Source organism: Silene latifolia, chromosome 10 (genome assembly GCF_048544455.1).
Source record: "Silene latifolia isolate original U9 population chromosome 10, ASM4854445v1, whole genome shotgun sequence".
Lineage (NCBI taxonomy): Eukaryota > Viridiplantae > Streptophyta > Magnoliopsida > Caryophyllales > Caryophyllaceae > Silene > Silene latifolia.
Window position 1 is genome coordinate 30,914,583 of NC_133535.1, and position 12,305 is coordinate 30,926,887.

Here is a 12,305-nt window from a genome sequence, read left to right on the forward strand (position 1 = left end):
CCATACAAAATGCAAACGCTTGTTTTCGAGCCCCTTCACTCCCAAGCGCCCCGTGGGCGGCCCGCTCGTCCACGCTTTGGCGACTCACTGGGATTATACACTTACGTGTAGCTAGGGTGAAACTTGAACAAGGTTAGGGAATAGTTTGTACAAGACAATTGTCGGTTTTCATAACTCGGTCTTCCTAGACCGTTTATTCGGCCTTCCTAGGCCCAACCCAACCCATTCGACCAATCGTCCCGTCTAAACGGTCCTAATTCTTATTTGGGCCTAAGGATGGATAGCGATTGACGTCATCCATACCATGATGCTTACTCTTGTTTGTATCAAGGGCTTTCACTACTCGAGGAAATGGACTAGGAATCGGCCTTACTCTTGTTTGGCACGAGCCTCTCCACAGACTTCGGGTTTGATGGTTCGGTATGGCAACCCACCCTTTAAACCAAAACCCTTCTAAAAGCACTCAGCATCCCGTTATAATGCTTGTATAAATATGCAAACCTTATGTGATCACCATTCTAAACAAAACCATGACGAACTTTCAAAAATCAAAACCCGTTTTCAATCAAGAATTTCGAAAATAGGGCCTTTAATTAGTACAAAATCCGGTCAAAACTCTGTCCGTTTTTTCGTGTCAAAATTCGGGCCACAAGCCCATTTCAAAACCTCACTTCGAGTCCACTCCTACAACTACACTACAGTTGGCTAGGACACACATTTTCAAAGACCTCGTCTTTCTTCAAAACTCACTCAACACAAGTGGCACACACCCACTTCATGAGTCAAGTCTTTTCCTCTTTTAGCAAGTGTGATAGAATGGTCGATCATGTTTTGATTCGCCGCCGATCTCTTGTCCAGTTTCCAAGATGCCTGGGTCAAGTGATGATACGAACCTCCAAAGAACTTCAAGAGAATAGTGATCGAATCCTAGCCGCTACTGGCCCAAATGCAAGTTACCCAAAACCAAACCTATGACCGCCTCGAGCTCATCGAAGGCCGTATCTTTGACGTAGAGGGAAGGTTGCCTCCCATTAAAGGTGAAGTACTACAATTTTCCGATGACGAGTCTAAGGATGAAAGTCCTCCCATGGGGATGACCGCAGCTGAGAAAAGACTCCAATACCTAGAGGAGCAATTGATGTACCTTAAAGGAGATGACATTTATAGGGAGAACAATCGTAAGTATGAAGCCGTCAATTCCAAATTGCCCACTAACTTTAGCATGACAGATATCCCTAAGTTCAAAGGACACGAGAACCCTTTGAACCACATCCGAGCTTTCAAAGATTACATGTCTATCAAAGGCATCAAACCCGAGATGTTCTTAAGGATCTTTCCTTCATCTCTCGACACCATCCCGAAGCAATGGTTCTATACCCTAGATCACAAGAAGGTCGCTACTTGGGAGGACGCCGCGATCGAATTCTCAAAACAATACGCGGATAATGCCGAGATCCAAGTCAATATGCGCACTCTAGAGGTTCTTACCCAGAATGACAAAGAAGGATTCACCGACTTTCTAAGTAGGTGGAGGAAGACTAGTACTCAACTAGTAGAACGCCCGGATGAGGCCACTCTTGTGGAGAAATTCGTGGACAATCTCAAGCCCATATATGCCAACCATTTGAGATATCAAAACATCAAGACTTTCAAAGACTTAACCGTGTTGGGGACACGAATTGAAGATGACATCCGCAAAGGACTCTTGTCCAAAACGGTAGGTCGAGGATATCAAGGGTCCACAAGTCGTTCATACGGCTCTACTAGCAAGACCGACGAAGTTAACCTTCTCGAACCATCCAAGAAAACTAGCCCACCAAGGAAGTTCACAAACCTTGGGGATACATACTCCAATGCTCTAAAAAGGCTAGTGAAGCAAGGCAAACTCCAACCCATTGGACCTACTCCCGAGCCCGAAAGGAAGTCCAAATTCTGGGACGAAAATTCCTACTGTGAATACCATAGGGGTAAGGGGCACGACACCGAAAAATGCTACAAGTTGAAACACGTGCTTCAAGATATGATCGAAGATGGTCGACTTCCAATTCCACCAGGAGGTAAGCCTAATAACACTCAGAATCCTCTTGGAGTTCTAGTGATTACAAGTGATGAATCTACCTTAGATTGCTCACATCTCATTTCTCCCGCCGAGGATGAAATTCAGACAATTGAGAAAGAAAGACTCTACTCTACCATCTCCCCTACCATTTCCGACTTCATCGCCTGGGCAAGGAGTGTAGATAGACAAGTGTGGGAACTAGAAAATATGGTAATAGTCTCACGTAATCCCAATGCAACACCTAAAGAACGCGTACCATTGATCTTCTCTCCGAGTACCACTATGCAAGAAGTAGTCACCGTGGTCGATAAACTAGTCGATCAAATCATACAACTAGAAAGTGACATCATGAGGATGAGGGAACTAGCCGCGATCAATGGGGTTTGGGCCGATGACGATGAAGATGAATATCTCATTGAAAACTCCTTAGTCAAGGAAATAGTCCAAAATGGCGAAGACCAAGATGTGGATCACCTAACTCGCTCGGGTCGTCCATACCAAAACACTACTCAAAACGGTCCAACCAATGTCATCACACCAAATGACAACGAAGATGACCCCACTGACCATTTGCTCAAGCAATTACAAAGAACCAAGGCTGATCTTTCGGTCTGGCAACTAGTGGCGAGCTCATTTCCACACCGCCAAGCTTTACTGCAAGCCTTGGCCAAATTGAATGTGGCGCATAACTCTACTCCTGAAGATGTAGTTAACTTGGTCTTCCAAGAATCCCCGAAACTAAGTAACCCTGTTACTTTCTCGGATGAAGACTTGCCACCTTTTGGCGCCAGTCACAACCTTGCTCTATACATCACCGTCATCTGTCTAAAGAAGAATGTGCCAATGACCTTGGTAGATGATGGCTCCGCGGTCAACGTCATACCCCTCAAAACGGCACACAAACTAGGCATGAGAGAGTCGGACTGGACTCCTACAAATCAAGGTGTACGTGCATATGACGGTACACGACGAAAAGTGGTAGGACTTGCTAACCTAACCATAGCAACGGGACCAATCAAACGAAAGGTTAACTTCCAAATAGTGGACATCGAAGCTTCATTCAACGTACTTCTGGGAAGGCCTTGGATTCATGCTTCTAAAGCAGTAACATCCACCCTTCATCAAAAGATCAAGATCCCACTAAATGGCAAAGTTGTGACAATCACTTCGTCACCCATTAAGGCCATAATCGAGAAGCAATCGAATAATCAAGTCCTTGCGGATCCCATATACGAACTTGGGGGCTTCCAAAGTGTAAATGTCATAGAAAGTGAGTTGGCACCCTTATACTATAATCCCTACTCCAACTTGGTGGTCAACCACATTCTCAAAAACCAAGGATACTTCCCTGGAATGCCTTTGAACCCAGTTCGGAAAAACACCTTCGCGCCATACAAGAAAGGCAACTCATCGAGAATACCACTTGGACTAGGGTACAAACCCACAGCAGAAGAAGTTCTCGAAATGCTCGCCCAAGTCCAAAACCGCAAGTATGTAGGAGTCCAAATGAGGCCATATCTTCCTACCCTCAATGGATACTTCGTTCAAGAAGGAAGTTCGGAACTCTTTCATGGATTTCCCGAACCTTGGCATTACCTCGAGAAGAAGTTGGCCGGAATCGAGATCTTTCACGATTGCTACTTTATCCCTCCAGAAACGGTTCCTACCGTCAAAACCCGTCAAGCACCTTGCTTAGACGAACAAGCGGTTAGCCTCTTGTTTGGAGAGGATCGATTTGTTAGGGCCGCGCAGGATGAGATCATTACTACGATACTTCAAGACGATCGCTTCAACCCCACCGCTTTGATCGCAGAAATCGACACCAAGCGGCGAAAGGGTGGAGAAAATCAATCAAATGGACCAACAATCAAGGAAGACTCTTCAAGCTCACCACCGGAGAAGGAGAGATGTTCAAAGAAGAACCGGAAGACGACGAATTCGAATCGAGTCGGAGTCGAGTCGAGTCGAGTCTAGAGGAGTCATTAGAGAGTCTACTCCTGTCGTCATCCCCACTCCCCTCGTTTCTCCTAGCTTATTTTCGAGTAGTAGTTCGGGAAATGCCCCACCATCGTCCCTTTGCCGCCACTATCCTTGGATCAGTTGGCTTCTTTGTTTCAACTTTACTCAAATCTTAATATGAATAAATCAGGTTCTGCTTACTCTTTGCGTTATCTTGAGTGCAATTCTGTTTATGATGATACTAAGGATGACCAAGATCCAGACTTGACCGAAATACCTCCCTATGTAGCCAAAGAAATACTACAGGAAGGGGAAGGGGGACCTGTAATTGAGGACACCGAACCCATCAATGTTGGAACTGAACTAGAACCCAAAGAACTTAGGATAGGGACTACCTTGAGCTCAACCGAAAGAACCGATTTCATAGACCTCCTAAATGAATTCAAAGACGTTTTCGCTTGGTCCTACAAAGACATGCCAGGGATCGACAGGGATATCGCCGAACATAGGATTCGATTAAGCCAGGTTTCAAACCCGTGAAATGCAAGCTTCGACGAATGAGAACAGAGTGGGCTCTGAAGATTAAGGAAGAAGTTGACAAGCAATTCAAAGCCGGGTTCATCAAAGTTTCCGAGTATTCTGACTGGGTAGCTAACATAGTACCCGTACCCAAAAAGGATGGGAGAATCCGAGTTTGTGTTGACTTTAGGGATTTAAACAAAGCAAGCCCAAAAGACGACTTCCCTCTACCTCACATCGACATATTGGTAGACAATACTGCAGACCATGCATTACTATCCTTCATGGATGGATATGCGGGTTACAACCAAATCAAAATGGCCATGGAAGACATGCATAAGACCGCGTTCGTCACCCAATGGGGAACCTATTGCTATACAGTAATGCCGTTCGGATTGATCAACGCCGGAGCTACATACCAACGCACCGCGACTACACTTCTACATGACATGATGCATAAGGAAGTCGAGGTATATGTAGACGACATGATTGTCAAATCCAAGGAAAGAGAGGGACATATTGCGAACCTTCGCAAGTTCTTCGCAAGGCTACGGAAGTACAACATGAGACTCAATCCTCGAAATGCACATTTGGGGTGACATCCGCAAACTCCTAGGGTACGTCGTTAGCCAACGAGGCATAGAAATAGATCCTTCCAAAATCAAAGCTCTGATCGAAATGCCACAACCTCAAACAGAAAAAGAAGTCAGAGGATTCCTGGGAAAAGTGCAATACATAAGTCGATTCATATCGAAACTTACGATGATTTGCGAGCCTATCTTCAAGAAGCTCAAGAAAACAGACCACACCATGTGGGACGACGATTGTCAAAAGGCATTCGACAGAATCAAGGAGATATTGGCTAAACCACCAGTGCTCATGCCACCACAACGAGATCAACCTCTTGGTTTATATCTCACAAGAATCGAAATCGCCATGGGTGCTATGCTAGCTCAAACTGTAGGAAGTGAAGAAAGAGCTATTTACTATCTAAGTAAGAAGTTCTTGGAATACGAGTGCAAATATTCACAACTCGAAAAGACATGCCTCGCTCTTGTATGGGCAACAAAGAAGCTACGCCATTACATGCTTAGCTACTCACAAGATATTCTCCAAAATGGATCCCATCAAATACCTCTTCGAGAAACCCGTTCTCAACGGACGTCCTGGCAAGATGGACCATGATGTTTGTCCGAATTTGACCTCAAATACGTGCCACCGAAAGTAATAAAGGGTCGCGCCGTCGCCGAATTCTTCGCAGAAAATCCCATCAACGACGCACAAACCATCGATACTTGGTCATTTCCCGACGAGGATATACTTCAAACCGATGTAGACTCTTGGGATCTATACTTTGATGGAGCATCAAACCTAAGAGGATTTGGGATAGGAGTGTTGCTCATTTCTCCCGAAGGTGAGCATACACCAATCTTTGTCAAACTCGACTTCGAGGTGACAAACAACGCTGCAGAGTATGAAGCTTGTCTCATTGGACTACAAGCGGCAGTAAGCTTAGGTATCAAAAACCTACGAGTGCACGGGGATTCGTCACTGATCATCAACCAAGTTACGGGATCCTGGAAAATCCGAAGTAAAAGCCTTGCACCCTATCAGGCTAGGATAGACCAAGTGGCTCAATTCTTTGATCATGTAACCTACTTACACCTACCTCGAGAAGAAAATCAATTTGCGGACGCTCTTGCGAAACTTGCATCTTTGATAAACATGCCAGATTACATGATGGAAATGCCTTTATGCATTGAACGACGGTCGGAGCCGGCGTATGTCCATCAAATTACCAATGAAGAAGAAATCGCACAAGAACCCCGGTTCCAAGCAATCCTAAACTTCAAGCTTAACGGTACCTATCCGCCGTAAATGGACAAAAGGGGACAACGAGCTATACGCCTACTAGCTTCCCAATACATCCTAATGCAAGGAGAATTATACAAAAGAACACCTCTTGGTGTAGTCCTACGTTGCCTTGATCATTCACAGGCACGGAAAGTAATGGAAGAAGTCCACGACGGAGAATGCGGTCCTCACATGAGTGGGCCTATGATGGCAAAGAAAATCACACGTCTAGGGTACTATTGGACCACAATGGAATCCGATTGCATCAAATATGTGAGGCATTGCCACAATCAATCAAATCTTCGAACGTACAACACGTCCCTCCTTCGTTGCTCTATACAATGACATCTCCTTGGCCATTCTCCGCATGGGGAATTGACATAATTGGGAAAATAACCCCACCGGACAGAGGTCACTGTTTCATCCTAGTAGCAATTGACTACTTCACGAAATGGGTAGAAGCGGCTTCCTACACCGCTCTCACAAACAAAAATGTAGCCAAGTTCATACAAAACAACATCATCTGTCGATATGGTTGCCCACATGAAATCATTAGCGATAATGGGTCCCACTTCCAAGCCGAAACCGAACAATTGCTAGCCAAGTACAAGATCAAGCATCATCACTCCTCGCCCTATCGACCACAGACTAACGGCGCGGTAGAGGCGGCTAACAAAAATGTCGTCACGATCCTCAAGAAGATGACTGACAATTATAGAGATTGGCCAAGCAAAATACCCTTCGCTTTGTGGGGGTATCGTACATCGATCGGACGCCCACTGGGGCTACTCCTTTCTATTTGACCTACGGCATGGAAGCCGTACAACCAGTTGAGCTAGAAATACCATCCTTGCGTATTCTACTAGAAAGTCAAATCCCGGAGGCCGATTGGAAAAGGGACAGATACGAAGAACTCATCCTCTTGGATGAACGTAGGCTACGTGCCTTACATAATGTCCAAACATATCAAGCACGTATCAAACGAGCTTTCAACAAGAGGGTTAGGCCAAGAAACATCAAAGAAGGAGATTTAGTTCTCAAATCGGTTAGAGCTCTTTTACCTGTCGACCCGAGAGGGAAATTCAAACCTAATTGGGCCGGACCATATCTAGTCAAATCCATACTCCCAGGGGGTGCGGTTAGAATCACAGACCTAGATGGGAATGAGTTTTCAAACCCCACAAATCTCGACCAACTGAAACGATACTATGCCTAGAATAAGACAGAAACGCGCCTCGCGTAAACCCACGTGTCGCTATTGTGGCACTAAATAAACGGCCCCTGGCCCATTTGAATGCCACTATGCTCTTGCATCCTGGCAAACTTGTCATCCTCATATCATCAAACAAACTAAATTCGCACCTCCCGAGTAAGCAAAGCTCATGCTTATTTTCTATGTTCAATACAAGCTCTTGCTTCGAACAATTATTCTTTTACATTTACTCGAACTACGCGCAAGGGTTTGATTTCACTTTTTTAAGTGAATACGTAGGCAATCCTTCACGGGATTCAACCCGCCATTATATAAAATAAATGTAAATAGAAGGACATTTGCGTCGCATCTGAAATTCGACAAGAATAATTAAAGAAAATGCCAACGGTTTCATAACCATTTAACCTTTTATTTCATTCAATTTCTAATAATAATAGTACGACAAATAATAAAAATAGATAGGCTAGGATTCTAAAAATCCCTCTTTTTATTACAACAAATAATAATAATAATCTAATAATAATAATAAGACTTGGGCTATTCCTCCATCTTTCCCTTGCCCTTGTCGTTCTTGTCATATTTCTTGTCACGACCTCGAGCCGGGCGCTCTTGCACCACTTCAGACCTAATCACCAACGGTCTTTCTCGAGGCCTGACTCTCCCGTTCTTGTCAACCACCATCTCCGCGGCAGGAGTAGTCTTTGATTTCTTCGAAGGATGAATGACTTGAAAGCCGGCTTCTTCTTCTCCTTCGGTCAGATGCTTCTCTTTCTCTTTCTCTCCATCGCGCACCTTGTAATCAACGGGCTCGCGCTTCCTCAGTCTTTCGCGCTCTTCCGAAGTTGCAGCCTTCCTCCACCTCAGATAAGAGTCCGACACCCACAAGGCATTGGAGGAGAAGCTCAGGAACCACATGTTTCTCTGGGCCCATTTCATAGCCCACTCTCTTCGGCTCTCGGTAGTCAACGCCATAGCAGTCTGCGGGACGGTGTCAAGCCTAGGGATCATCTGCTTCAACCCAACTTGCCTCATCAACCTCTCAGGAAAGATGCACACCATAAACTCCAATCCAGGGATGCGCACGGACCTAGTGGGATCTAAAGAAGACACCCCAAAGGACAGACTTGAGGTGCCACCACGGTACAACCCACCGATCAAAGGGCCATCATCGGTCTTTAGCTTGTTCTTCCAATAGTCACGGAGACTTTGTGAAATCCACCATGTACAACCTCGTCCTCATCGAAATCATACGAGCATGATAGGAAAGTGCATGAACCGGGGCTCAAGCAATCGGAGCCGTTCCATGAGCCAAACCTACCAAGACAGGTATTAGACACCAAAGAAAAAAAAAAAAAAAAAAAAAAAAAAAAAAAAAAAAAAAAAAAAAAAAAAAAAAAAACGAAAAAAAGAGAAAAAGAAGATGTCTTTTACCTGTAGGATAACGGGACTTCCCAAGAACGGCAGATCGCGGTTGGATTTCCTATTATCCAAACCCAAAATGATCTCCCCTAAGCACGCAAAGTGGGCTCTGCGCGACTCCCATTTGCTCAATAAGGCTCAAAAGGCGAGGATCACCTCTCAAGTCCTCATCAACATGTCCCCGAAAGACATACACATGCAACAAACGAAGCCAAATGCTCTCCTTCTAGCAACATACGAGACAGAGGGTCGGCCCGTTGATGAATCGATCTATAAAATCCAACATCCGCACGCCTTTCGAAGTAACAAGGCGATCCACCTCAAGTCTAGTAAGTCCCAAAGAAATCTCTGAACTTGCTTTTATACCCTTGAGCGAGAGAAGGGATGGCGGTAAGTGTTCGGGTCCCACCCGCCAATAGCGACAATTTCCTCCTAAAAGGACAAATATCACCTCCTGGGAAGGCGAATACATGATAACTTGGATCCCAATAATCAAGGCAAGCATCTAAGAACGGTTTCACTACCTTGATGAGTTTCAAACTCAATAAAGACCCAAGATTATAAGCACCCATGTCATGCTTCTCAATGTTCGAAAACTCATTAGTCCATTCCTTCAAGCGAACCTTCAAAGTATTCATGATGATAATTTTCTCTTGAAAATTTATTTTAGGAGTTTTAGGAGAAGCGACGAAGAAAAGACGGAAGAATTATATGATTCAAAGCCTCGCGGCGCTTTCTATTTATACTAATTTGTTGTTTCCAAAATCCGTCGAAACCGACCTACTTGGGAACAAAAGCGCGCACTCCTCTTTGCGCCTCTTCAAAGGGACGCGCGGCTCATGCTGCGCGCTCTTCCCAAGCTCACTCCTGTGATTTCCGCGTTTGGATCTTTCCTAATTCTATAACACGCGTGATTTCCTATTCCTATGGGATTTTATTTTGGTAAACTACGGAAGTTTACCATGTTTTGGGATTTCCTAATTTCGCGGGCACGCATTTCGAGGCGACATTGACATTTTCGCCATTTTATCACATTTGTGTATTTAATTGTCCATTTAATTCTTTTTATTATTCAAACTTTCATATATTTATTTCATTTTCTTAATTTCTTTTGCTACATTTTCTAACTTATGAATTTCTATTTTTCTTTTTTTTTTTCTGGGTAACCCTCCCTACCGTCCTGGTCATTTCATTTCCTAAAAATTTTTGCATTTTTGCGTTTCTTTTGAGTCTCATTGTGCGCTAATTAAAGGCCTTATATGTATATAAAATGTGTGAATCGCGTGATTTTCCATGTAAATTTCGGCAAAGATAACGGCATAAACCGTTATCTACCAAACCTGTTCAAGAACTAACTGCGGTACAAACAAACAACCCAACATCAAAGGCACTCGTGGCCATCATATATACAAAAAAAAGCAAATATACAAAAAGCGGGGCTTGCGCCCAACAAGTCCGGATGTACAAGCAAGCGGGGCTTGCGCCCACCAAATCAAATCCAAGAAAATCGGGGGCTTGCGCCCAAACCAAGTCCAAAAATGTTTCAAAATCAAAATGTACAAATCTACAAAACTACACAAGCTACTGCTGGGCACCCTCCAACTCAGCAACTCTCGCCATCAGAGCGGCGATCTCGGCATCCCGAAACTCGAGCTCCCTCGACAAGCGAGCCGTCTCCTCCCGAGCCTGGGCCAACTCTCGTCCTGACTCGCGGTCACCCTGCAAACAGCAACGAATTGGCTCACGTCAATCAACTCAATTGGAAAACCAAAAATCAAAAAAGAAGATCGAAAAATGGGCACAAAGGTTCATACCTGACGACCTCGGCCACCGACGAGTGCCTCAATGGCCGTAGCTCGTAGCCGGTTGGCCACCCTCCATAGTGCCACGAACCGAGATGGCGCGACCTGCATTTCAAAAGGAAATTCTCAAAAATTAAACAAATTCGATCAAACGTGTTCTTACACGAAAACTATGCAAAATGGGAACTCACCCTCCGAATCAGATGCTGCCAGTCATCAAGGCCAGCATCCGTCACAGCTACGTCAAAGTCACGCAACTCGGAGATCGTCGTCCTCCCAGTAGCGTCAGTGTACTCGAGGGTCTCGGGGTACTCTGGGGGCTCGATGCCCGCCGCCTCAACCTCCTACAAGGACAAAACAACTCTCGTTAATCGATGATCCTTCGTCGTAATTTTCAAAATCAAATCAACAAAAAAACAAAGGATACTCACCACTACCGGCCAATAGGCCAACCTCCCGTAAAGGAACGCCGAGTAATCCTCCTCAGGGAGAAGAAGGTCGTCGCCACCGCACCGGCCAGTCCGCCTCCCTCTCGGCCTCGAAGGCTCCTAAACATCGTCCTAGGAGGATCGACGGGAACCGTCAACGCGCCCCGAAAGCACTGACGAGCTAACCGCTCGCCCAGATACCATACAGGACCCATCGACGTCCACAACAGCAGCCGACTCGAGCTCCTAGGGCGAAGGGTCTCAGCAACAAAGGGAGGCGCTCCAGCGTACTCCGCCCAAGGTCTGGGCACCCACTGCGACAGTATGAAGGCAAAGGTCATTCCTATGATCAAATTAAAGCAAAGGATAAAGATGTGAATGAATGCAAATGGGATACTCACGCTGCTCAGCTGAAGGGCGTTCACGTCCCGCCGGTAGACGTTGTGAGAAGAACGCTTGCTCTTCGTCCGGCACATGACCCAATCCCTCACCACGGGATAGGCCCTCTCCAGCGGCTCCGTCCTCTTGGGCGCGAGGCTCGGAAAGTAGGAGTACACCCACGCCTATAAAACAGAATAGTCAATGACGATCTTTCGATCTTTGATAAAAGAAACTGCAATCAAAAAAAGAAGGTTCATACCTCCAACAGTAGTCCAGGTCCGACAGCGCCAGGAGAAGTCCCCTTCTCCATCAGCTCTGGGCGAACCATGGCCCTCATGAAGCGGATGAGGACCGCAAAACCAGCAGTGACCCAGTCCCAACGCCCTAAGGAACTCAGGTCAGAAAGAAAGGGGAGAAGCTTCATCGACACCTCTCACCCTTGTCTCCGAGGTAAATCGAAGACAAGAACCACGAGCCACGAGACGCAGGCCCTCTGCTCGGCCGTACAAGGAGGAGGAGCCGTCTCCCTCCCATCGATCACCACCGATGTTGGGGTCTTCCCCGCAAAGTAATCTCGAACATAGGTACTGGGTACCAAACCCGCACCGCAACAGCCTTCGGCGACAAGTTCCAACCGATCAACCTCCTCGCCTCGGCCGAGTCCGCCCTCA